The 27,014-nt window shown below is 48.4% G+C and overlaps 1 protein-coding gene across 1 annotated transcript in view; it reads left to right on the top strand.

Moving 5' to 3' along the window:
- The window catches only part of USO1 (USO1 vesicle transport factor), a 31,880-nt gene extending 29,501 nt beyond the window's left edge, over positions 1–2,379 (top strand). The window contains exon 27 of the mRNA XM_021397372.1: positions 121–2,379. The gene's annotated coding sequence lies outside the window, so the exon portion shown is untranslated. The remainder of the gene's footprint in view (positions 1–120) is intronic.

Here is a 27,014-nt window from a genome sequence, read left to right as displayed (position 1 = left end):
TAGGACATTTATGGGATGTGACTGAAACACTGCACCTCAGAGATGGTTTTGTGTGTGTGTGGATACACATATGCATGACTGCACCTTTAATCTGTCTCTAATTCACATTTATTGCTGTAGCTTCAGGTCAAAGGAAACACCTCCACAGTACCTCCATGCTAAGGAAATGTGCTCGCAAGTGTACAAGGGATCTCCAGGAACAAACCCAATATTGCAGCAGGAGGCTGGAGCAGCAGCCACCAGACAGAGGCTGGAGGAGTGACCCAGCTCCCAGGAGCAGTGCCATGAGTCTCCTCTGTGTCCTGCAGCACTGCTGTGTGCCACTTCTCCCCATGGGTGCCACAGGTTTCAGAGTTGACCCAGGTCTGAAGAGCATAATTAACTGAAATGAAGGGCTGTCATCAGATGAAGGTGCTCAGCTATACCCAAGGTTTTTCCCATGTCCCAGTATTGGGTTGAGGGCACGTTTAGTGTAACTGTGTGCCTGGTGTCATTACAGAAATATTCACCTTTGGGAAACATAATTGACCCTTTGGAGCTGATGCACCATGAAGGCGAAATTAAGGAAAGGAACAATGCAATGGAAATGTTTGGGCAACTTCCTTCTGGCACAGGTCACACTTCTGTGACCTAAAAGCGCTGTTCCCTATAGCCCTGCATAGAGCTGTGGGCCACTCACGTTATTGATAGATACTTTGATCCTGTTATCTTTTTTCACCTACATTGTGTGGGGACCTGTCCTGATTGACACAGAGCGAGTACAGCACCTTATTTCTAGGCATAGGAGCTCTCAGGTGCTCCTTCCATCCATAAGGGATCTGCATTGTCATTGAGATGGACCTGGATGAGCCATACTCACTGATTGGTGTCAGCAGTCACAGGAGTTGTCTGCAAAGCAGAGTCAGCAGTGACCTACAACATCTGCTGAGGTTGAGCAGGAGTAGGACTCCAAACGAGCCCTTTCCCGCAGAAAGGTAATGCCGAAGAATCTGAGCTTTGGTTTTGGGACTCTGGTTTCCAGCAGCAGGAATGGTGAATGGTGTTGTCAAGTTGGTAACTCAACATGGATCCACATGAGCTGAGTGCCTGCAGCCACTCCGAGCTTCCTCGGTCTCTCCCATGGGGCTGATGGACACCAGAGCAATGTGGGCAGCACCTGAGCTCTGGTTGTGGGCAGAAGGGCTGCAGTCGGGACCCAGCTCTGGTGCACAGCATCTCTGCTCAGGTCCCAGCATGCCAGGGATGCAGGGTGGCAGAGTGCTGCCAAATAAAGGGTCTTAAGAGGAGCAGAGGGCACAGAGCTGGGGCTGATGTGACACTGTCTGAGTGCATCTACCCATGGCTCAGTGCTGTTGATGACATTCCCATTGCTAGCACAAAGGAGAGGAGGAGCATTGAGGTCGGATGGGACCAAGGTAACTTCTTACTCTCCTGGAACTGTACTGTGGAGTGGCCTTTTAGGAGCAGCCCCTGAGCTTGCATGTCCCAACAGCAGTGCAGAACATCAACCATCCGTCAGTAATTACAGCAACAGAGGGCTTGAGATCAAAGGATGTTTGGGAATGATGTGGCACAGCAAATGTATGGAAATCAGAGGATTTATCTCTGCATCTGTCTGTAATGCTGACTGCTCTCCGGCTGTAACCTGCCCTGGGAAAGCAACTCTGCCTCATTGCTGCTGGTTGCTGCTTCCAGGGTCTGTTCCATCCTCCACCTGTCAATATTCTCCTATCAGCTTCCATCATGGGTTTATCTCGCATTTTCTCATTAGTTAATCACTTTACCCATGGTGCCAAGCTCTGGCTGCTGCCCATGCACGTGCTCTCTGTGCCATTGCTCCACAGGCTCTCTGTGGCAACGTCTCCTCTCTGCATATCCCGCCCTGGAGAGCACCACTCATGGCCAAGAAGATCTCTCCAAGCCCTAACTTGCACTGACTCTCCCCCTCATTGGTCTGGTTCTTAGCAGCTTTGCAGCCTTGCTTTCAGTTCCACTTCATCTGCACCATGGCAATAAGACACCTTTTATCCCATTGGCATTGATGACGTGGTTCTTGCCTACAAAGAAAGGGAGTACCCTCAGTGTTTGTTAGCCTTGAACACAGTATGGGACAAAATGCCGCTGAAGGAGCTTCTTCAGTGCTGAATCCTTCTATCCATGGGATCACGTCTTCCTGATGCAGAACAATGAAAGCATCCTGTGGTGAAACACAGGGTTATTGTTCATGAAACTTGTGCTGTCCCAGAGCTTTAATTAATTAAGTGCTGAAACATTTGCCTGACTTACAGCATGTGAGCACTCTCCTTCCTGCCACAGCACCCACCAGTGCTCTTCTCCTAGTGTCAAGAAGCATAAAGTGTTAAAAACACATTAAGAACATGTTTGATCCTTTACTGTCCTTGATTCCTGATGTGTCCAAGTCCAAATGCCTCATCACAAAGCACTGAGCACTCACCATTCACTTGAAACTGTGCAGATCTTCTCTAATTGCATATTTCTTTCCCATAGTCTTCTTGTCAGCAGTGTCTGAACATTGCCCATGGGATCTGGGCAATTGGATCCCAATCCATTGGGATTTGTTTGCCTCTAAGCCATGTTGTGTTGGGATCTGTCACATCTGTAACAATTTATAGAGCAGAGAGGGTTCAGGTTGAGCTCTGGGCCTTCCTCACACTGTGCTCATCCTCAAGGCGTTTTTGCATGAACATTTCTTGTAGGTATAAGCCTGGTACAGGAGCAGCATGAAGAACTTGGTTTGAGTTTCTGATAATGGGTATGTCAAATTTTACAGCTGCTGTGTCCTGACTGCTACGTTCAGAATCATCAAATTCTGTGAAAAAAAAAAATTCTGTGCCCACCTTTCTGAGTCCATAATAAGCCAGTGGGGTGGATGTGAAACGTGTGCTAAATACCAAACTTCTACCTGAAAGCAGTAGAACACAGAGCCGAAGTGTGGAGACACAGCAGGGATGAGCTGCTGACGTTCTGCTGTGGCCTTTCAGTAAGCAGAGCTGGGCCAGAACATGCAGCTGTGTCATATTCTCCTGTAGGCTCATCTGCTTTGTGTGTCCGTTAAAGCAGAAGAGCTTTTGTGTTGCAGTTTGTTTGCAGGTATTTGCTCCAACAAGATCTTTAGTTTGGCTGTTTCCTCACTAGATACCCTGGGCAGTTTTCCTCCAGGAAAGCAGCTGCTCCAAATACAGAAAAGCACCAGGAGAGTTGAGCAATGTGCCCTATAGAACCTCTGTGCCCTATCATCATGAGGCCATCCGGATGACTTCATCCAGTTACCGCATCCTGCTATATGTGTGGCACTTTGGACTGATTGTCCAATTCAGTCCTAGAAAAGTACTGTGAGTAGAGCCATGGTACAGACCATGCTCCAGGGTGGAGACTTTTCTCCCAAAGCACATGCAATTGTTTGTCTAGTGATGCCTGCGAGGTTGTGTGGTTCCCTCCCATCCTGGGAGTACTCACTTGATAGCCAGAGTCATTTCACTTTCTGACATACATCAGAAATTGCAGGCCAGCAAGTGACCTGGGATCTCGTGGCTGCTGAACACCAAAGTATCTCAGCAGCAGGCCACAGTCCTCCTCCTCGGAACAGCATCAGAACCATGGGTTGCTCCAAAAGCATGAGACTTTGACCTGGAGCCAATGCTTGCCCAACATAAGTAATGAGATCTTCTTCTGAATCAAAAGATTATCTCTAGCCCCCCGGTGACAATCCCTGCCCTGGACCTCAGGGAACACACACAGCATTCCTTCAGCAATGGGGCATAGGCATGAGGGACACTGCATCCCTCCTGTGTGGGATCAGTGGGGGCTACTGCCTGCATCCAACCATGGATGGCTCCTGCAGGGAAACAGCTACAGAGCTCCAGAACCTCTTCTTGGTGGTGATGGGCTGATGGTTGGACTTGCTGATCCTAGTGGTCTTTAATGATTCTATGTTTCTATGATTCAGCAGAACTGACCCTGTTTGGATGATGTTGCTGGGTGAAGTGAACTCAGGGGAGCCTGGTGACTGTATCTTATAGATACAGCTCTGTAGTTAAGCTATAAAACAGCATCTCACCTTCTCTGAACCCATCCTCACCTCTGCCCTACACTGATCCCCAACAAAATGGTACCTGCACCAGTCCCACCCAGGCCTACAATCTGTGGTGACTCACTGTCATCTAATCTATGCACTTATTGACCAGGTAACTCTCCATTAGGCTAATGAGTCATCCCTTTACGCCCACCAAACGCATAACTGGGATGCTGCTATTTTCTGCTATTTGTAAATTAAGGGCAGAAGGAGAACAGCATCAATCCAGAGAATATTTCCCTCACAGAAGCATTGGGGTTCTGTCGTCCCTTACAGGTGCCTGTGACCACCACAAGGAGCAGAACCCAAAAGCACCATCCCCCTCCTCCTCTGCGTCATTGGGCAGTTCCTAGCCAAGCTCCATGTAGCTGGCTGCTGCTTGTGGTGGCAGCTCCACATTCCACATTCGGAGAATTGGGTTTTCTGTGTGCTGTAGGGAAAAGCAGAGGCCCCAGTGACTGCTGCAGAGTTGGTTCCATGATGTGGTATGTTTCAAGTGGGTCAACATAAAAATGCTTGATGTAATGCAGCTGTATGTGTGCACAACCCATGCAAGCCTTTCCAACATATGAGTCTCAAGGTTATGATACCCAAGTGTTCTGCTTTTTACATGCTCGATGTGGTTTACAGCATATGGCTATGGCTGAACACTCTTTTGACCACTTCCAGATGTGCTCTGTGGCCGAAGAGATGCAAGCAACCAGTGTCCTGGTGTCAGAGAGAAAAGTGATAGGAAAATTTCTGCTGAGCTTCTCTCTGGAGCGTGCTGCTGATGGGTCTGGAGTGTTACACTGGTGCATAGCTTCACACTGACCACTGTGCACAGCAGCTGCTCCCCACAGATGGGCAGCCCCAAGTTCCTGGGATTGGTGTCTGGTGCTGCAGCCTCTGGGCTCGTTGGGGTGATGCTGCGTTGCTGTACTGCTTGTGGGCCCTCAGGGGGTGCTGTTCTTTCTGCAGTGAGAAGAAAGGCTCTAGTAAATCCAGCCTCTAGTACTGATCATGTGAGACCCTGCAGCTGCTAAATCTCTGCTGCTATATACATTCGGCTTATCCACTGTGGTCTTCTGCACTTCGGTGGGGTCTGAAGTACTGAATTATCTGTAGAGATGGGCTCCGAACTGACCCACACTCCTGTACTGAGCAAATGGTGCCATGCTTATGTTCACTGTTCAGGATAGTGGAGAAGAATGCATCTCTGTAGGGATATTCATTTAAAAGGACATTTCTGAAACAATCCAGATGAATCCAGCCCTGGAGATGCAGCTTGCTCTTCCTACTGGTTGTGAAGGAGGGCACCGCCTTGGGTTTGAGCTGTGCTACTGCATCCCTCTTCCCATAGCTCGGAGAGCTCCAGGCACCGTCAGAGTGAATATTTTGTGAACTGTTCACCTGGAAATGAGAGGAACCATTGCTCATGGAAGAAACCACCCCGGGTGCTGCAACGCCCACCCCACTGCTGGGCACTGTGCCTGCCCTTCTCTCTACCCTACAACAAGCTTGGACAAATACCAGGCATATTTCCTCCCCCTGTTGAGGAGCGTGCACAGCATTGACCAGGATAGGGCTTCCCCATGTGTCTGACGCTGTAATCGCACTTTGAGAGCTGCGGCAGCGGCTTTGCTTCCTGCATGGCACAGCTCCTTCAACACTTCCACTGCCTCTAAAACAAACAGGGAACCCGCACAGCTGTGCCCGGTGATTGACGTGGAAGTGAAGACACAAGAGACACAGCAGAGGAATGTGCTGCATGCAGACCTAGAAATGTGAGTCCATGACCAAACGCATGGATCCTCAAACACCTTCACCCCAGCATTTCAGCCCATTGCTCAGTTGTCCACAGTGTCACTGCCTTTGTCTATGTGGCAGCTGCGTGCTAGGAGGTGAAGGCACACTTCAGGTTGGATGTTAGGAAATAGTTCTTCTCTGAGAGATTGGTCAGGCACTGGAATGGGCTGCCCAGGGAGGTGGTGGAGTCACTGTCCCTGGAGGTGTCAAAGAAACATTTAGATGTTGTACTAAGGGACATGGTTTAGAGGGAAATATTGGTGATAGGTGGGCAGTTGGACTGGATGACCTTAGAGGTCTTTTCCAACCTTGGTGATTCTATGATTCTATGATGCACACAGAAGGCCCCTGCATGTTCTTAATGTGAGTTGGATCCTTCAGCCAGGAGCACCATCGCATGTGCATCTGCAAGCTTAGATACACTCCCAGCACTATACCAAGGCAGGATGACACACAAACCTGCCATGGTGGCCTTGGGAGAGTCGGGCAATGCTGAGATGAAAGACTGCCACGGTCATGCACTTCTGACTGACACAGGACCAGAGCTGAGCTGCCCAATGCCTTTGGGCTCTGTTTGTGCCCTCACTGCTCATGAGCTTTGAAGGACAAAATGGAATGCAATCCCCCTGACCTTCAACCTCTAGCACAGAGTTGTGCAGAGACAGCTGGATGCGCTCCTGCAGCCTAGCCATGGGAAACAGCACTGCTCGGGCTTGCAAAGCAGTGTGAGAACGTGTACGTGCAGTCTGCAGCCTTCTTCCTCATTCCCAGTTTCCTCCGGTGCAACGGTTTGCTATGGCCGACCTCTCCCTGCTCCATACCTGAAGATCACCCCTGCCCTGCTGCAAGGCACTAATGCCAGTCACAACCTTTGATCCATTCCCCTTTCAACTCACACTTCTATCTTCTCCCTCATCTTCCTGCAGGCTCTGCTCCAAGAGGAGCCCATACAGCTGCCACACTGCTCATTAGTGCTAATGGCCACTGTACAGTGCCCAGCTGCAGTGTGGCTGTACAGTGTGCTGGGAATATATCTCATCTATACAGCGCAGGATTGCCAGCCAGCGTGTTTAAATGAGGGGCATTCCTTGCTGCAGCCAAATTCATCACTCATGGAAACCATCAAGAGGTGAAAATAGGCAGAATCCTTCATAGTGTTTCTCTGAGCTGTTATCTGTATCCCCTCTTGCTGGAGGCTTTGCTGCCCCACAGCCAACCACTGCTGCACTGCAGTAAGGGCGGAGCTGGTGTGCGGCAGTTCTCACTCTGACAAGGACACATCAGGGAACGTGTCCTGAATGCGGCTGAGTGAAATGAGTGCTGGGGCTGAGTGATGAAGGCACGGGGCTGTGGGAGTCTGATGAATGCTACCATGACTTGGAAACAATGGAAAGTATTAAATAAGCCCTAATTCCCCGCTGGCATGGACTCACTATAAATAAACATTGCAGGCACGCAAATAGCGCTCAGCTCCCAGGAGTGGATCACCCTGCTGAAATAGCAGAGGTGTCTGCTGCTTGACAATGGAGGGATTATGTGGGGCCAAATGATGCAATTCATCTAAATGCACACTGTACGGCAGCATAATTGTTGGAAACCATAGTGTTTGCCCCTTCGCAGCAATTCCCAGAAGTAATTCCTGCAAGGAGCACACACCCAAGGCAGTCAGAAGTTCTGGAATGGCATCCTTGTTGCTCAACACGTGGTTATGCAGATAGAGGAGAAAACAGTGACACCTCAGCCCGTAGAGCAGATAAGGGTGTGAGAATCCACTCGCTGGCTAGCACATGAAAGCACGATGACCTCGCCCCATGTCCAGGGTTGCTCAAGCCAAAAGAGATGGCAGTATTGATACACACATCTTCATTTATAGTCACAGGGTAACACTCTTTCCAGTGTATGCTGCTGCCCTCAGACCTTAAGCCTCGAATGGAGAGAAGGCGCAGCGCCTGTTGAGCAAAGCACTTGCAAACTTGTTCGCAACTGCCTCCAGAGCAGGGTCCCCAGAGTTCTGTCTTTTGTTATTCCATCCAATGGAAGACTTTCAGATAAACCCACATGCAATTTGAGGAGGTCGAAGTAACAGGTTCTGAGTTTTCTTCAGACTAAGATCAGTGGCTCTGATGTACTACCCTCTTACATGATGAGTGGGTGATCACCCCTGCATAACATAGAAAGGGGATCCTCTGGGTCGTAGGATCACTGCATGTATTCAGGCTCTTTCTAATAAAGCAGAGCTTGAATCAAGCAGCATTTTGTGTGTTCCCTCATTATTTACCAGGCGTGGCCCCAGGAGTTCTTATTTTGGTCCACCACCAGAAGAAATACCAGTGAGTTAGTTTACTGACCAGCAGATGTTGACATCTGTAGCCAAAATTCATGATTCAGGAGTTGGAAAGGGGACAAGGGAAATGGCACAGTGTTCCTTCCTCCTTGTCTTACCTGAGGTACAGAGATCATCTTGAAAATGTGAGGTGCAAAGAAATAGGTAGAGGGTAGAAGCTGGGATAGGTGATAGGAGAAGGGGCACCCAAACGCCTGCGCCTGTGAAACTCAGGGAGGTTTTGGAGATGATACCAACTCAAGCCTCTCCCAGGAAGGAAAGATGCTTGCAACAGTTCATGCCCCAAAGCACTGAGGAGTCCCTCAGCTGTAGGCTGGCCTGCAGCCATAGGTTTTCTACTCTTCATCAGCAATGAATCAAAACCTTAATTCCCAATCCTGGCATAGGTTTTTCAAGTTAGTTACTTGTCTGTGCTCTGAGGAAGAGACAGCAAAGGTGATCAATGAAGAAAGCAATCTTTGACTGATCTTTCCCTTTCTGATTTTTTTTAGCCATTCTAATAGTTGCACTTCAACCGACCAACATAAAAGTTATACAGACGTGTCCTGTTGGTTACAATGTGAGGTTATAACAGAACACTGCTGGATGTCTCCAAACCGTGGGACATGGACTGGATCCCCAGGCATAATGAGGTCCTTAATTCCTGCTGGAAGAAAGGGATCTTTGGGTATCTGGACCTGACTGTCCAATGTCTTCTTTCCAAATGTATTAACTAATCGAGTCAGGGGCCACATCAGACCATGTCCAGACTTTTCTATCATGGATTTGCTTCAACTGAAGTCAATGGCGCTGTCTGGTCAGCAGATATTCTTTGGTGATGTGAACAGAGGTATTCAGTGAGTGTGCAAGAATGTGTGCGCTGCTGGGTGTATGCAGCACTGGGTTCCTTCAAAATGTTGCCTATCCATTAGCCAAGCTAATGAAGGAGTAAAGGACTTATTTAAGACATCATTACAATGTGGAGGAAGGTGTTCATTGCAAGCAGGCTGAAGTATGGCCAGGAATCCCTGACATACCCACTTGGAGACACCCTCAGCATAGTGGATCCAACAATTCTCTCTCGCTATTAGAAGTGTTATGGAGGCCACTAGAGCACAATCTGGGTAACAGTGATTCAGAAGTTTGTTTCGGGACAAACACTGCTCCTACTTCAAACAGCTGCAGATGGGTGCATGGTTATTTGGACCAAGCAGCCAGGGGCTGTTGGAGACAGCCAGCTCCTGTCCAGGTCAAAAAATCCCATCCGCGGTGTTTTAATGCTTATTGGCCAGCTCTACTCAAAAGGCAGAGCATGGCATGGGTGCCTAAGAGTATTTGTTTCATCAGAAAAATCTGTTTCAGTGAGAATAAAGATTTTAGATATTCCTTTGATTTAAAATTTAATAAAATATATGAAATCAGTGGGAATGTTTGGGTTTACGCTCAAAACATTGCCCTGCTCGTTACCTGGATGAGGGTACAAGGGAGGCTCCACCCTGGTATCGCTTTGGTTGTAGATGCTCTCTGTACTCTCTGGGAACAGCAGTGGTTTCTAGGGTCATTAAATATTTCTGTGCGTGACTGATGTGCACTTTCTTCTGCTTACCTGCACTGCTAACGCACTTTCCCCAGGAGATGGAATGTTTGCTGTACCAAAATAGCAACAGCATGAATGAAAGTTCAGGCAAGGCTATATATAGAAAGGGCACTGGATTTCACCGTGCGTACATGAGCTGCCTCACACCCACTTCCTCATCTGCCATTAACCTGCAGAGCTGAATGAAATCACCTTTCTGCACTTCAGAAGAACAAATAGCAGAACAATAAAGAGACCAAGCTGCTACAGAAAGTCACCAAAGTTCTGTGTAGGGAGGATGGAGAGATGATTATACATATACATAGTGTTGTGCCCCAAAACTGGGGCTGCCAGATGGTATAAATGTCAGCATTGCTTACATGGAAATCTGAGGATGGAAGAGTGAAAATGCTTCGGGTGGATTTTCACCTTTCCCATTCCTCTTTAGCAGTCCATCTGGCACATGGTGTGGGGCAGAGCCAGCTGCAACCAACCTCTGCTGCATGGTGCAATCCTCACCATAAAGGCTCATAAACCCCTCTGACGACATCGCACTTCCTGGTGTTTCCTCCAGACTGGCACCGTCCAGGAGATCTCTCGTGGAAGGATGTCAGCAGTCAATAGCTGACATCAAGATAAAAAAAACAAATAAAGCCGAAGAATGTGGCTGAGTCAGGCCAGATGAGATGAAGTGGAATTTACTACTTTTAGTCTTGGTTGTTGGAAATGGAAACCAGACAAAACTTCACTGGAAAGAAACTCGTGCACAAAACTCAGGCTCATAAGAATGTAGCAATGAGCCAACCGGTTGAGTTTGTTATTGTCTCAGCATGTGGTCTGACATCTGCATACACAATGGGATGTCCTTTTCTCTCTTTATTGAGGTTATTCGGAGGCTGGCATGTGTAACACTTGGCCCGGTGGGAGTTTCGTGCTATTTCCAGGTGCAAATGTGATAATGAGTAACAGAAGGCAGCACCACGACGTGTCTCAATGTGTCTCGCCTTCCGATGGGAACCGCGCACTGCTTCTGCATGGCTGTCTGAGCAGAGCTCCCTCTGATCCTTATCGTCTCACTCCCAGCAATGGAAGTGGCTGTACGTAGGGCTTTTTTTTTTTTTTTTTTTTTTTTTTTTGGCTTGAACAACGTTGAGGAAACCAACTGGGAATGCTGACAAAACAGCTTCCTGCCTTCTCTCTGAGCAATGGGCATGCTGGGTATTTGCCCAGCCTCCTTTCCATCAGTGTGAATGGCAGTGGGGCTGGGCAGAGGTGTGCTGCTGCACCGCTCCTTGTTGCCCTAGGACTGCATGTGCTGGGTTAGAGGGTCACTGCCAGGCTCTTTTCTCCCTCCTCCATCCCAAGACATTGCCACAGGGAAACAGTCAGAGCGAGAAAAGAACTGTCGCGGTGTTTATGAAAGTGCTGCAGTGTGAAGCTGATTATCCAGGGCTTGCACTGACTGCTGTATACAGTGTGAGCAAGGAAATAATCTGTCTGGGAAGGTGCTGCTGTACATGAAAGCATCTGCCTGCAGCTAGATCCATCAAAGAGGAGATCTGTGGATTGATCTTCCCAGTATGACATCTCCCATCTGCAGAGCATTCCAGGGTTCTTTGATTGGCCCCATTGTTGAGCATGACTCCAGCAACATGATGAAACAGTGCATCACAAGGCACAGTTCCACCAGCACTGCCCCACAAGCTGTACAAAAAGTCCCTAGGTGGGGTTGTAGCAGAAGTAGAGCCGTGGTAACAGGGACAAGGGAGGAGCATGTGGAATGCTATGAGCACAGGCAACGTGTGTAGCGACATCAAGCACCAGGAGCAGCATTTCCCACTCTGTCTTTAGTGGAAGCCCACCTATCTGTCTGGGACAAATGCCAGGAGTCAGCCTGTGCCAGTGCAGCAAACAATGCCACAAATGTTGTGACTTCTGCCAGTGGAAATGTGAACTCTCATTTATCATTTCTGCCTCTCCATTTTGGTTCTCTGCATGCATGAGCACATTCCTGTGCATTTTTCTTGCATTTGCAGTGACGTCATGGACAACCTTTTGCCAACTTATGACCCACAATAGGCTGAGTTCTGTTTGTTCATAGAACAATGGAGATGGAAGTCAGTAAGAATGTAGGAATCAGGTTAATTGAACTAACTCAGCAAGCAAAAGGACAGCAGTGACATGTTGGATTCAAGTTGAATATTAGGAAAAAATTCTTTGCAGAAAGAGTGGTGAGGCACTGGCACAGGATGCCCAGGGAGGTGGTGGAGTCAGAGTCCTGGAGGTGTTCAAGAAAAGGGTAGATGTGGCACTGTGGGACATGGTTAGTAGGCATGGTGGAGATGGGTTGGTGGTTGGACTGATCTTTTAAGGTTTTTTCCAACCTTAATGATTCTGTGATTCAATGTGATTTCCACAGTGACCTGCCATGGCTATGTCAGTAGTCAATGAACAGGAGAGACTGTCAGAGGTATGGACACTGCAAAACACATTTCCTAGGGCTGAGTATCTGAAGCCTGAACAGCCACATCAAGCAATTTGTGACATGGTATGCAGCATGTCAATTTGCTGGGGACTGGGCTCTGCCACAGGACATGCCAACACCGTACTGGAGACCTGAAAACCCTTGGAGCAACCACACCAATTTGCATATCCTCCTCCAGGAAAAGATTTTATTTGATGGCTAAGGACATTTATTAAGCACCAGTATACTTTGTGCCCTCAAACTCTCAGAAAGCTCCACTCAATCATTATGCTGTCACAATATGGTCTCTTGTGTCACAGTGAAGATACACTGAGCCATTCCCTGTGTCTTTAATTTATGGGAGGGGAACACGTTGTTCCCCAAGAGCATTTCCTACCGATCCACTTCTCCTTATCACCTGCTTTGCTTACAGGTCTGATCTTGACTCTTCACCACACTCAGGTTCCCATTGACTTCAAGGAGCAGGGTGCTGTGGGGGCAGTGTGGAAGTCACTCAATAGAGGTCTCAAAGAGGAAACTGCTGAATTCATCAGTAGCGGCATTTACATAGATCCCGAAGATGCTAACCGGTTCGCTATGGCAAACGTAATGCGCTGCACCAACAATAGTGCTATGACCAAAGGAAGAAGGAGCATTTGTTCATTCCAGAGGAGTCCCGGGCAGACAGGCAGTACCCCGGCCTTTGGCTGAAGGGTTGTACATCCATAATGACAGCAGTTGTAACCTTACTTAAAGCCGTCCATTTGTTGGATTTCCCTGAAGGTGAATGCTGGACTGGGTCCAGCACTGTTCAGGAAATAACCCGCAGTACCACCAGCTGTAGTGGCAGCTCTCCTCAGAATAATCCTTTCCTTCTACAGCTGCAAATCCTGCACATATACAAGAATCTCACCTTTTGTTTTAAAGAAAGAGAGGAAAAAGAAGCACCTTTCCACCCATGGGCTTGCAAAAAGATATTACAAAATGATTTGCTTCAAAGCCCCAGCTCTCTGGAGCCATTAATCTTTTTCACCTTTTTTGTGCATCATTTACCTGCGGAACTTGTCGGCACTGCCCGTAGTGAAAGTCCAAAGTCTGAGTTGCTCCAGCAGTGACCTATAAAGATCCAAAGCACATGCATCCAGGAATAGGGATCATAATGGTGTGAATGTTATGTTACTATCTTTAATCTGATTTTTTTTTTTCATGGTGTATATTCCACTTGTGAAATGTTTGTTCTCAGTGTTACTTCTGGGCTTGAGGAGATGTCGCTGCTCTTGTCCACAACAGGAGAAGGGGTTGGGGTGGAGGAAGAACTTCCAGGCCCACATGGCATGCAAGGACCACTGCTATGTACGTAATGACTTGCTGGAGGGACAAATTCCCACCCGAGCGTGCAGTATTGGGCTTCTGTGCCAGGGCGCTGCTTCCTAGCAGAAATCCCAGTGGTCCCAGCATCATTTGCATCACAAGCCCTGGGACAGAGCTCAGAATTCACTCTCGGTTGCCAAGGTCCAGTCCTGTGCTCTGCTGGGGGCCAACCTGACTTGTGGTGAATGCTGCATATGTACCCACAGAGAAACCACTTCAGCTTCTGCATGGCTGTGAATTCTGATTCATCCTAAGGCACATGGAGGGTCCTGAAGAATTCCTTTCCTTCAGAGCTCTAAGGATAAATGCATTGAGGTTGCAACATGCACAAGGGAATGTAGAGATTTTACTGTGAGAACAACAAAAACTGAAAAATCCATCCCAGGCAATGTTTTTTGGATAGGCTGTGCACACTGAGACTATTTCCTAACACCAGTCTCCAGGCCTTGGCTTCCTGCTCTCTAGCAGGAAGGATATCCAGACATTACTCTGTCACAAAGAGATGTGTAGCAAATAATGGCACAGGGTCATTTGGTGCAACTTGTGCAATCCTGGCTTGCAGAATGTTTGCATGACAGGCAGTTCGTATTCCGCTGGTTTTAAACAGCAGTGAAATCCTTTCAACTTGAGGATTGCAAGGTGCTTCCAGGAGCAACAGAGAGAAACTGATCCTTGAGGTATGCCTGTAAAGGCTGCAAGTGCAGATCTCCACCAGCCTTGTCTCATTCCATCTTCTAACACCATTCACCCACAACTGTGCCTGGGTCAAATTGAGAACCTTCTCCCTATCCCACCTGAGTAACAGGCTCCTGCAGCGGAATGCTCACACAGCTTGCAGGATGCAGCAGGGCTGGTGCTGCTGTTGCAGCTGGCTTGACCTTTTCCATTCCTTTTGGCCCAACAGCCTTTTGGCCCAATGCATTCTGCCTCTTTTGCTACAGTGGAGAGAAAGATGGTATCACTGCACCGAAGAGAAGAGCTGGGGGTGGGAGGGAGGAAGGGGGACTGCGGCCAGGAGGTCAGCAGCTCCATCATTCAGAGACAGCTCTGGGAGACAGGAATCATTAAAACCTGCAGAGCAGGCCTGGAAGCAGTGCTTTATCTCAGGCAGGAACCCAGACTGATCGGCTGCAGGTTGGAGCACTTTGCTCTCTGTTTCCTTTCACTAATACAAAGAATTTGAGCTGAGGGTGAGAATTCAGATGTGTGCAGCCCAGGTTTGAGCTATTGCCATAGGGGGTGACCCTGAGCATCACTCAGATCTCACAGAGCTGGCAAAACCAAAGTGGAAGTATGGAGAAGAGGGAGAATGGAAGATACAGAAGGCTCTCACTGGGTTAACAGTCTACTGACAATTGTGAACACATCTAATTTGTAGCACGAATTTAGGGCATAGGTGCTCTTCCAGTCGCTGGGAATGCTGAGGAAGCACTGAAGGCAGCCCAACATAACCACCCGCTGCGCTCACTGCCACACTGCACAGACTGCCAGGTGGTGGAGTTCACCTAGAGCTGGTTGGGTCACACATTTGTTCAAATAGAGCCACTGTGGAGGAAGTGGGATGCTTCCTGTATTTGGGTACCTTTGGAAGTAGCATGTCTGTACAGCACTCATTTGGCTGCCTTATGTGTATGCATGATGACACAGCCTCATTACACATACAGGCAATATTTTATTTCTGCCTCCTTTCCTACACAGGACAGGGCCTGCTCCAAGGATGAATCAGAGGAGGACTATTGTCTAGAGCATCCCGTCTTCCACATCTGGCTCAGAACACCCTTCTTGCACTGCAGCTGCCTCCCTCCTACTGGTGAATGCTTCCAGGGTCTGGCAGAGGGTACAAAGAACACCCATACTGTAACCTGGCATTTTTCCATCAGGAGAGCTCAAAGCTGGAGGTGTCTGTTGTCCTCCCTTTGCTGATCCGGAAACTGAGGCACAGGGAGGGGAAAGTCAGCCAACAGAATGCACAGCTGGCATTCACTAGATCTGGATGTCATGGTCATACAGCGGCCACAGGTTGCTGATGTCCTCTTCTCTCAGGGGCAACAGCAGGACTCCAGATGGTCGCTCAGACAGAGATGGGGCTGAGCTTGAATCTGCAGGACAATCCCTTTGATCTCTGAGCCTCAGAAGGTTGGCTGCAGCACTGCAGGTGCTCAGTAGAGCTGGAAGCATCCCCAGTGTGGGTCACCACAGCAGCTGAGGGAGTGTTTTGTTTCTCTGTAGCCACGGTTGCAGCAGCCCATAAATGTGCACATTTCCGTTCTGGAGCACCGATGGCTTGATACAGATGTCCCCAGTGCTGCAGGGCTGGTATCACACAGCATGGTTATTTGGTGTAGCAGTGACACACCACTGCTGGGCATGTCAGGCTGTGTGTGCAAAGCGAGGTGTCTCCCCAGGTTTATGAGAGGAAGGAGTGTTCTCACCTACTGAGGAAGGAAATTAGGTGAGAGGTGGCGGTTCCTCCATTGCCTCAGCATGAGCCCTACATTCTCAGTGCACAGAAACATGAGGTTTGTGCTGGGGTGAACTGCAAAGCGCAGTGTGAAGGATTCCATAATCTATCACATTAATTATTCATCCAGGCAATGGGCTCAGTGCAGGTGGTACCTCTCAGCATCTGGAAAAGAGCACTCCTGCAGCAGGAGTTGCTGCAGCCTTCACCTACCAGTGTTAGTGGAAGCACCAGTGCCTTTGGAGTAGCTTTGGTGTGGCAATTCTCCTCTGCCCCTCTGCTGGTTCTCAGGAACCGGATCTGCAGAGGTGACATTGACACAGTGCTGGATGGCAGAGCTTCCTGCACTGACCCTGTCTGGGAGGAGATCCTATCTCCTGACAAGTTTGTCTAGCCAGATAATGACAGTAATTAGCCAGGAGGCAAGGGGGCGGATCCGAGTATTGGTGCTGCATGAGTAAGAGGGATGTTTTATGGCGTGGAATTAGGAGGAGGATGGAAACTGTTAATATCCTCAAGAAAAGAGCTGGAATAGCACAGAGGATTGAACCTGGTAGGAGATTCCCCAGTCTGCAGAGTGGACAGCTTGGAAAGAAAGGTACTTTTGTTCAGAATAAGCCCATACTAAGCCAGCACCAGCACTGAGCAGCAGCATGGTGACCCTTATCAGTACCCCTGCAGTTATGGAGCAGCTCAGTGGGGCATGCCTCCCACTGCACCAGCAGATCATCACTTATTCTTATCTCATGTCATTTCCAGTCAAATATTTGCAAAGTGCTCACATACCGGTTAGATAACAGCCCACAGACACGGAGAAAAGAGAATGTTTAATTCAAAAGGGCACAGCTTCTCTTCCTGGAGAAAAATGCCGTTCTCTATAAAGCAAAGGCTACCTCCTTGCAAATAGGTAGCCCTGGTGGCACAAAGCGATGCAGTTTTGTCTTCTTGTGGTGCTGCCAGACACCCTGAAATGATAGTGTGGAAAGGAGGAATGTGAGATTTCTCCTTTCATCATAATGGTTGCTTTGAAGCCTAATTATAAGCATTTGAACACCAGCCCATACGCCATGCTGCTGCTGATCGCTGGGCTGAAATACACAGCCAGACAGGGTAGTCCTCTGCTGGAACAGGTGGCATGGCTCACGCATTACACCAGAGTTTGGAAAGGGCATGGAGCAGTGGTGGGAGTCCTGCACCCAACATCCCCTCTGTGCTGAGACGCACCATGGGTCACGTGGCAGTGTGGTCACTGCATGGTGGTGCTTAGCATGCAGGTTCTTGTTCATCACTGGCAAAAATACATAGCTGATGGTGGTGACTTTGTTGAAAAATAATGTTTTGTAGCTCTTTGTATCTGCTGTAGTTTCCATGAAAATAAACGGGAGGCATCACTTTTGGGCAACCTACCCAAGACAATTCCTCTTCACTCGCTGTGACCTGAGCAAGCCAAAAGATTGGACATCCATGCACATGGTCACACTGTAATGTGTGTGAAAGCAGCATGGGTTTACTTCCTCGACTTGTTTGTGTATATATACACTGTGGCAATGCAGCTGATCTGGGACCAGCTGAGCCACCCCTGCAGAGGTGGTGGTGTCTTCCAAGGGCTGGAGCAGGAACAACAACCGTTGTCCCAACGCAACGTGTTCCCACCGCTGAACCAAAGCCCTTACCAAGATCGTGTCCTGTCCAGACACATCTGATATTTGTTCTTGCAGACATAACACGAAGGCAGGGACACATCCTTTCTCAAGTGCACCTTTATTTTTCTTCTGCTATGGGAGAGGAGCCCAAACTGAGACGTGCACTTGCTGAAAGGTTGGGAACAGGAAGTGCTGATTAATTTGCACAGTCACTGGTTTTGATGAAAAGTAGGAAATGTGAATAGCAGACTTTTATTGCAATTTTGGCATTAAAAAATGCCTTCAGGGTAATGCCAGACTTCATGCTGCTTGGAATTAAGCTGATGGCATTCAGTGGAAAGTACAAGACAAAGGCTCAGTTCTGGGAGCGCTTTGTTTTGTTACATTTTCCCATTCAAAACCAAGCTTTGAGAAACCACAGAAAGAGCAGCACCATCAATTTAACAACTAATGGCCATTAACATTTTCACATCATTTTTACCTTTAAAAAGCATCTTTCTTCTTCCTTCCTGACTTCCTTTAAGTACTTAGGAAAAACCCTTAATTGAAAACGTTTTGGGGAATAAAATCAATATTATTTTTCCAACCATAGTTCTCCCCTCTTTTGATTTCCTACCCTTATTTCATAGAATCATATCATCATGGAATCATTAAGGTTGGAAGAGACCTCTAAGATCAACAAGTCCAACCATCCACCTACCACCAATATTGCCTACTAAACCGTACCCCTTAGTTCCACACCTAGCCTTTCCTTGAACACTCCCAGGGATGGTGACTCCACCACCTCCTTGGGCAGCCCATTCCAGTGCCTGACCACTCCTTCTGAGAAGAAATTATTCCTAATATGCAAGAAACTCCTTTGGCCTTATTTTCCATCTTCTCTGATTTGCTACTGCTTCCATGGAGGAATGTGTCTGATTGTACCGAAACTCAAACAGCATCACCTGGCCTTTGGAGAATGCAGATGGGTGGCTGGACACAAAAGCACCTGAATATAAATGAACGTGGTGTCCTTATGACAGGATGCAATGACCTGGTGGCACTTTGCATAGTGTACTGCTCCTGCCACCTGAAGTTCAGTCTTGGCTTTAGCCCCTGTGTGATACAGAACCAATGCCTACGTAATGACAATGAATGATTGGTCCTGATGTAAAAATGCAATGGTATGACCCCAAACATGCATTGAAATACACTAGCATTGAAAAGTAAGGACAAATTCTCTTTGCTTTCACTTCATACAACAAATCTGTGTTGTTATGTTCCATAATCATTACTCTAATTTTTTTCTAAGACTTTTGGCATGGTTTGAGACCTCAGGCCTAGGTTTCCATAGCTGATGTTGCTGAATGGTGCACTCCTGCTCTTAGCTTCTCAGCTACAGAAAATATTCCCCTGTGGCATTCAGTTCGTATGAGGACCTTGGGCTTTTGTTCTACAGGGCTCTACCACCAAGTCCAGCATTGCTGAGCACCTCCCTGCTGCTCACATCAGCAGAAGCTTTTCCCCACACCTGAATGCAAGCAAATCTAGGGGCGGTGAAGTTGGTTTAGGTGCCTTATTTCTGTGTCACTCATGGAAGCTTTGATTCGATGGCTTACACAGAGGCATGCCAGAATAAAGGGGTTGCTCACATGAGCAGCTCTGAGTTCCTCTATACCGCGCAGCATGGGAACATTATTTGGGTAATTTATAGAATCATAGAATCATTAAGGTTGAAAAAGACTTAAAGGATCATACGGTCCAACCGTCCACCTACCACCAATACTGCCCACTAATCACGTCCCTCAGTGCCACATCTCCAGGTTCTTGAACACCTCCAGGGTCGGTGACTCCACCACCTCCCTGGGCAGCCTGTGCCAGTGCTTCACCACTCTTTCTGAGAAGAAGTTTTTCCTAATATCCAAACTAAACCTCCTCTGGCGCAACTTAAGGACATTCCCTCTCATCCTATGGCTGACGTGGCCATGGAGTGTGGTGCAGAGAGATAACAAGGAGGCAAGCAACTCTCATAAAGTGATGTGCTGGGGTGGGAAAATCTGCCTTAATGTTGGCCTGACTTGCACTGAAGTATTTCAGGTTGGTATAACCAAGAAGGAACAGTCCAAGTCACATTCCCACATCCTTCCCAAGGTGTAGTTTGTCGGCAATTTCTGTTCAATGAATAAAGAGCAGCTGTTGGGCTTGGGGTGGGATAAGAAAAGTGCCATGATTTTTGGAGGAAGAAAGACCTACTTATCCCGGTGTTACATCTACAGAGGCCCAGGAGGACCAGAACAGCCGCACCAGTCTGCTTCAGCTCAGTTCTGGATCTCTGGAAGCCAGTGTTGAATGTCAGTGCTTGGGCTGCTCCAGGCACTGGTGTCCATTTCTACACATCTTTTCCCTCATGGAGACCAGCACCAGTGTCTCTGCCAGCCTCCTGTGTTAATGCATCTGGCCTGCTGAGCTCTCTGAGGGTTCTAGCTGCAGGTTGTATCTTGCTGGTATCATTTTGTAGGGATGTGAGAGCTGATCAAAAAAACTTAGGATGGAAAAAAAAAAAGGATTTCTCCAGACTGAATGGGAGAGAACTCACTCTCATCTTCACTGTGCTAACAGTGTGGATCTGTGCCTTGCAGCATGTCCCTGCTGCATGGCCATCAAGCAGCTCCGCAGCATGTTCAACCAGCTCTTCCACCATGCCTCTAGGCTGCAGCACGCTGTCATTATATCGTGCATGCCTGAAACATCTCAGCAGAGCTGGGAGCAAGGAACCGAAAGATGTTTTGCTGACTTTGCTCCCACCAACCTGCAGCAGAACTGCATGATTTCTGGGGGACTCTTCAGAGGGGTGAGGAGAGTCTGTCTGAGTCCCCAGGAGCACTAGAATCTCCCCGCAGTACTTTTCTCTGAGTTCTCTACTGGAGAACTGAGCTATCCCAAGTCAGGAAAGTGTGCAGCTCGTTACTGTGCATACAAAGTCTTTCATTAAGTGAGTTCAGCCTGCACCACAGACAAGTTTTGTCTGTGGTACGTGTGTGGGAAAGCACATGCATGCACACCTAGGTACACATGTACCATTGCTGAATTTCCTTCTGGACAGACTTCAAATTCAGAAGGAAAAAGAAAAAAAGAAGCCTGGACAAATACAATTATAAACACAACATATTCTCCCAAGATCCACACAGCTGCCTTCATGGGAGAGCAGGAGTCTGTCTATAGGATGGGCTGCGTCATTTCTGTCAGGAGATGATTTCTTGCACTTTCCTCATTCCTTTCTCCTGAGTAATACCTTCTCCTGTAAATAGAGGAGGGAGGGAGGGAAAAGGAAACCAAGCAACTTCACCGCCTCACTAAACATGAATATCCCCAGAATATTTGTTTGGACAAATAAAATGGATTAACTGGATGAGGACCAAAGCTTATGGGTCCCCTGTTTGCAGGTCACTCAGCTCACCTGTAGCCAGCTGGCTGTGGCATCAGGAGGAACATGGCCCATAGAGCAGAGAGAAGTCAGGAGGTACGGCATTGGCCCTGCCACATCTACATGAATCCAGTAGAAACTGAATGCTTTGGCATTTCCAAGTGCAAATCACTGATCAAAAAGCACTGTTCTTCTCTTGTTTTTCCAGGTCTAAGCCAACATCAAAGAAGAACTTACAGGATGAGATAGGACAAGAGGTAATGGTCTCAAGTTGCACCAGGCGAGGTTCAGTTTGGATATTAAGAAAAACTTCTCAGAAAAATTGATAAGGCACTGGCACAGGCTGCCCAGGGAGGTGGTGGAGTCACCGTCCCTGAAGGTGTCCAAGAACCGTGGAGATGTGGCACTGAGGGACATGGTTTAGTGGGCAATATTGATGGTGGGTGGACAGTTGGACTGTATGATCTTAGAGGTCTTTTCCAACCTTAATGATTCTATGGTTCTATGGCTGCCATCAGTGCCAAAGCAGCACTGTGCTGATGTGCAGAGGGATAGTTTCTGGGCTGCTCAGCTCTTGAGCATCTTTTCACCATCAAGCAAGCTCAGAGCCTTGCCATACCCAGACCCACAGTGATTCTTCACTGTCTCTTGCTGAAATCTAGAGCCCACTGGTATCCTGCTGGTGTCCTCCCAGCAGGTCACTCTCCTCATATCCACCCCATTCCTGGAATACATCCTAAGAGAGAACCCTGGGGATCTGCGTACAGACATAGTCATGGGTGAAGCAACAACCAAACAAAACATCACAGCTCAGTGCAGTGCAAACCTGGGTAACTCACACATTAAGAACTGAGGCTGGAGATGAGTGGAGCTGTCAGACCTCACTGCTTCTCACAGTGGTGACACATTCCTGACTGTGCCAGAGGTGAAATGATTGCATCACAACCACGGAGAGTTTTCAGAAATCTTCCTCACGGCCTCCAGCTTTGGCCCTGTTAGCATCAATGGGACCTTAGGGTATCCTCCAGGCTTCTGAAAACTGAGCAAGTATTTCCGTAGGACTTCTGCTGTCATCTGTGAGACTTGTACCAAATGATGTGGTTATTTTTGGAATAAATAAAAAAATGTTTGGTTTGAAAAGTCTGAAATTGGACCTTTCTATATTTCTTCATTCCCTGGCTAGTTTTATAGATGGCCTCTACCGGAGCATAGAGGTGTTGTGAGCAGAAGAGAGAGAGAAGTAGTCTGCTCCCTGTGATGCCTCCCACCTGGAATCATGGTTAGAGATGAACAGCAAGCACCTTACTAGCAACCCTGCCTGCTGGTCCTAGGGCAGATTTCCCCCTGCTCAGCCCTCCATTCTGCAAACACCTAATGAGGAACCTTTACCCTGAGAAGTGCCCTGTCCAAGGGCAGAGGTAAGCTGAAAAGGAATGGCAATGACCACTCTGAGGCTATGCACATAACTGCAGGTTCCTGCTCACACCAACTCAGGTCACGGTCCCTCACTGTCCAGCTAGAAGCTGACAAATTCTACACCAAACTTAACTTCCCTCTATCTAACTTATAACCCTCCATTTTCAGCACCTGGATAGCTGCTCCTAAAACAAATTCCATTCCCAAAGGTGTATGGGTCTCAGATGTTGTGATATGACAAAGGAGAGAGGTCCCACAAAGCATGTGCATTTCCCTAAATTTTTCTTCTTTTCTACTGGGATCATCCACCTCTGGGACTTGGAGAGAGTAGGACCTGGTTTATTTATGTGACTCTCATCTGTGTGGTAAGCTCTTTAAATAAGGAAGACTGTTCCGTCACACAGCTGGTCGCCAATGAAGAAAAAAAATTGCTTTTCCTTTGGGCAGTTCTCCTTTCACTGGGTCTTTAATTTTATAGCCATTCATATTCCAAGTCAATCTGAGCTAAAAATAGGATTTCTTGCTCAGAGTGGCAGTGGCATGGCTCACCTACTGATGCATTCCCATCTCACACTGCATCGTCACACCTCCGGCTAGAGGAGTGTGCTGCAGCAATCATCCACAACTATGTGCTCTGTGAGCAGGTTTTGAAGCTCTGCCACCCCTTGGAAGCTCCCACTGCTTTTTCTTTCATGTGCTAATGCAGTTTGCTGGTTTATCTCCCCTCACATCCTTGGGGCACACCTCTTTGCAAGACTGTACACCGACAACCCAACTAAGTGGGAAAAACATACAGAGATGCAGCTGTCCTCCTGCTTCACCTGTGCAGTTTGACCCAACCTGCAGCTCTCAACAGAACAGTGTGTTGTTCTCACTTGCATTCAGGAAGAAACAATTTGCTGCTGGAAGATGCTGCATCCCGTGGCTTCCACCAGCATCCACTCCTCCTCAATGCCTCATGAAATGTACAGATGTGGGAGGCAGACAGACCTCCTGCCAGCTCTAGTTCAATGAATCCTACATGAGGTTTTGTTGTATTTTTCAGTGTTCTTTTGCATTTTTGCACACCGCTTTCTAGTGCAGGGACATGTTTCCTCCTGCTGTCCATGTTCTGGAGCTGACTGTCATTTATTTGCTCTGATAAGGGATTAAATATGCACAGGTACACCTGGGTGTGTGTTTGTAATGCAGGTGGCAGAGATACTTTAAAGGAAGCACCTTCCTTTGTTCCCTTAATGATTCATTCATTGGGAGTGTGGGAATTAACCTATATAAATTTTTGCTACTAGGTAGATACACCTAGATCCTGAAATAGCGGATGGGTGAGAACCAGGTATGGAGACTCTGTGCATTGTCCTGGTAGCAGTGAAGGAAAAAAAAACCCATGTGGCAGGTTGGGAAGCACTGACTGCACAGTATTTCTCACGACGCCGTCTCATCACTTCGGTTTCCGGTGACTCACCAAATATCCTACAGGGCTGTGAGAGATCCTCTGAGAAATATCTGGCTTTGCACGAGAACTTCAGGCCCTCGTCTGGGGGCTGAACTCTGGCAGCTGGAACTGCTCAAGGTGTAACTGAGCAGACTCAGGCTCAGCAGTGAGCATGGCAGCTGAGCTTTGGCTGCATAGCTCTGGGAGAAGGGGTGAGACTGTAGCAGAAGCCCAGATGAGAAAAGGACAGGTTAGCCCTGGCTTACTCACTGGAAGTCAGAGTACTTCAGCATTTGAGGAGCTGTGCAGGCTGACAGGAGCACAAGGCACTGGCCAAGATTTGAGGCTCTTGGGGAATGCATTGCAGCTGGCAATGGCTTGGAAGGGCACGTGTAGGAGAGGGAACACACACAAAGAGAAACCGCACAGGACAGAAAGTACAGCAAGGAAGAACAAGAATCATAGAATGATAGAATCATTACACCTGGGAAAGACATCTGAGATCATCTAGTTCAACCCCAACCCATCCCCACCATGCCCACTGATCCTGTCCCCCAGTGCCACGTTTCCATGGTTCTTGAACACCTCCAGGGACAGTGACTCCACCACATCCATGGGCAGCTTGTGCCAGTGCCTCACCACTCTTCCTGAGAAGAAATTGTTCCTAATATCCAAACTGAACCTCCCCGGGTGCAACTTGAGGCCATTCCTACTTTTCCTATCACTGCTAGCTGGGAGAAGAGACCAACCCCCACCTCACCACAACCTCTGCTTCTCAGACTGAACTATCCTGGTTCCCTCAGCCACTCCTAGTTAGACTTGTGCTCCATCCCCATCACAGCTCCGCTGCCCTTCTCTGGACATGCTCCAGGGCTTCCATGTCTTTCCTGTAGTAAGGGGCTGAAGAAGTACTGGGATGCTGGGCTCAGGTGGAATGAATCCTTCCTGGAATACTGCTGCCAAGAAAAAAATCTCTCCAGTGTCTCTGCTCCCATGGCCCTGTATTTGTGCTCAGCAGCCCCAACAACACCAGCTAGGCCTCCGAGCTATGATCGGCCACATGCAACCAGGCAGCGTATCTGTGGGCTGCAAGCACCCTTTGGGACAAACCAGGTCATGGCAGGAGGTGTGTGGGCACAGCAAGCCAATGCAAAGCACTCTCCTATGTGGCATATCCTGCTTCACCCCAAGACATGTGCGAGGTCACTGTCTGCTCACCAATGTGCATGGGTGATACCATCTATTTAAGCAATGCTCTCCTCGCTGTGAAGCCAGCCCAGGTGCTTTGCATTGGAGACAGTTTTTCCAACAGTAATTAGCAGGGTGAGGGAGGAAGCAATTGCCAGGCACCTTTTTGCATGGGTCGTGGCATTGGCAGCAAGTGGCCTCATCCCTGCTTCCTCCTCCCCCAGGTGTGGGCCTCCCTACACCTCACTCTGGTGGTTGCTGTATAGGGCTGTGTCATTAACAGGACCGAGGCTCAGACTGCTGCCCCCTCTCCTTCCCATCAGAGGAAGGACCTGCAAGGACCAGGCTGGAAGGAGTGCTCAGTTGGTCATCCTCAACATCAGGCAACTGGAGATACTTAGATCTGATGCAAATGCATACAAAGTACTGACATCTTCAGGGTTCCCCGAAGCTTCATGCTGAAACACAGCTAAAAGAACAATACCCCCAATGATTTCCTCCCCGCTGCTCCAGTTGTGATGGGAAGGCTCACAGCACAGAGATGAGGGTGATAACCCTGCAGCCGGTCTGACACTGCCACTCTGAATGAAGGGCTGCAGTGCCTCCTGTTGCGTTATCGGTGCCATCAGCACAAAGCAGGTGACTTCAGCTCTCACCAAACAAGGGCCTAGCTTGTCTGTGTTTTGGCAGATGCTGGCCGCGATAGTTCTGCAGCTGTGATGGTGACAAGATAGTGGCTGGGAGCACTGTCATCACTCTTCCACTGATATCCCCCCTTGTCCTGCTGCAGTCTGGGGAAGGGCTGACTCCTCGTCGTGTCCCCAGGGAGCGGCTGTTCTATCTCAGGACCCATGGATCACCCAGTGCCATGCTTCTGGTGCGGGAAGTGGCTGTCCTGCAGGAGCTGTGCGGGAGGAGCTGTGGGAAAAGCAGCCAGAACTGGTCCCACCAGCCCCGGAGCATTCCTGCCCTGTGCTGATGCAACTGGATCCCATCTGGCAGAGCAGCAGTGCTTTCCAAAGAGCTCCCTCCACACTAAGCTGAGCCTGGAGATGGCGGTGACGAAATGTGGGCCAAGGGACAGAAGGCCCTCACCCGTCATTAAAGCTGGGAGCGTCTAATGGAGACAGTGCTTGCTATCAAGTTGGCTGCTCCCAGGGCTTTGTTTTGCCGCAGGCTCACCATTCAGTGCATGCAGTGCCCCTCCAGTGAGACCATGGGTGTTGAATCACAGTGTTGAACCGTACGCAAGCACTTGGGACACAGAAGTGGGAATTGTTGGAGACTGTTGTGCAATACAGAGGAGAGACAGAAAAGCACCGAGCTGTTTCAGTGGCAATGCTCATCCCACTCCCACTCAGGATTTAGTGCGTGGCAGCTTTACATGACATGCTCTGCAACTGAGGATGGACTTAAATGCACCCTGAAGATGAAGCAGCTGAACCATGAGCATCGCTTATGTGTGCTTCAACACCAGGCAAAGAGAGAATGCGATCAGATGGTGCGGATGGCTGAGAGCTCCCTCCATCACTGCCTACCATCCATCCCCAATTGTTCTTGCGCTGTCTTTGCTAACAGACATGCACTGTCGAGCCTTGCGCAGTTTGCTCATTAGCGTAGCAGTGATTTCTTATGTAAATCGTACAAACCCACAGAAAAACCAGTTCAGTTCCAGTCTGCACTGCTGGAATGGACACAGAACAGAGAAGAAGAACCAAGATGCTAATGATGCTGGTGGTGAGTTTTTTTCTTTAAAAAAAAGGAAACCAAAGACCCTGTGTAAAAACATACTGCAAGACATATCCCCAGCAAGCAGAATCACCCTTCTATCTGCAGAGAGACCTCTCCAAAGGACA

The sequence above is a fragment of the Numida meleagris genome, chromosome 4 (genome assembly GCF_002078875.1).
Source record: "Numida meleagris isolate 19003 breed g44 Domestic line chromosome 4, NumMel1.0, whole genome shotgun sequence".
NCBI classification, from domain to species: Eukaryota; Metazoa; Chordata; class Aves; order Galliformes; family Numididae; genus Numida; species Numida meleagris.
This window is presented reverse-complemented; position numbering and strand designations above follow the sequence as displayed.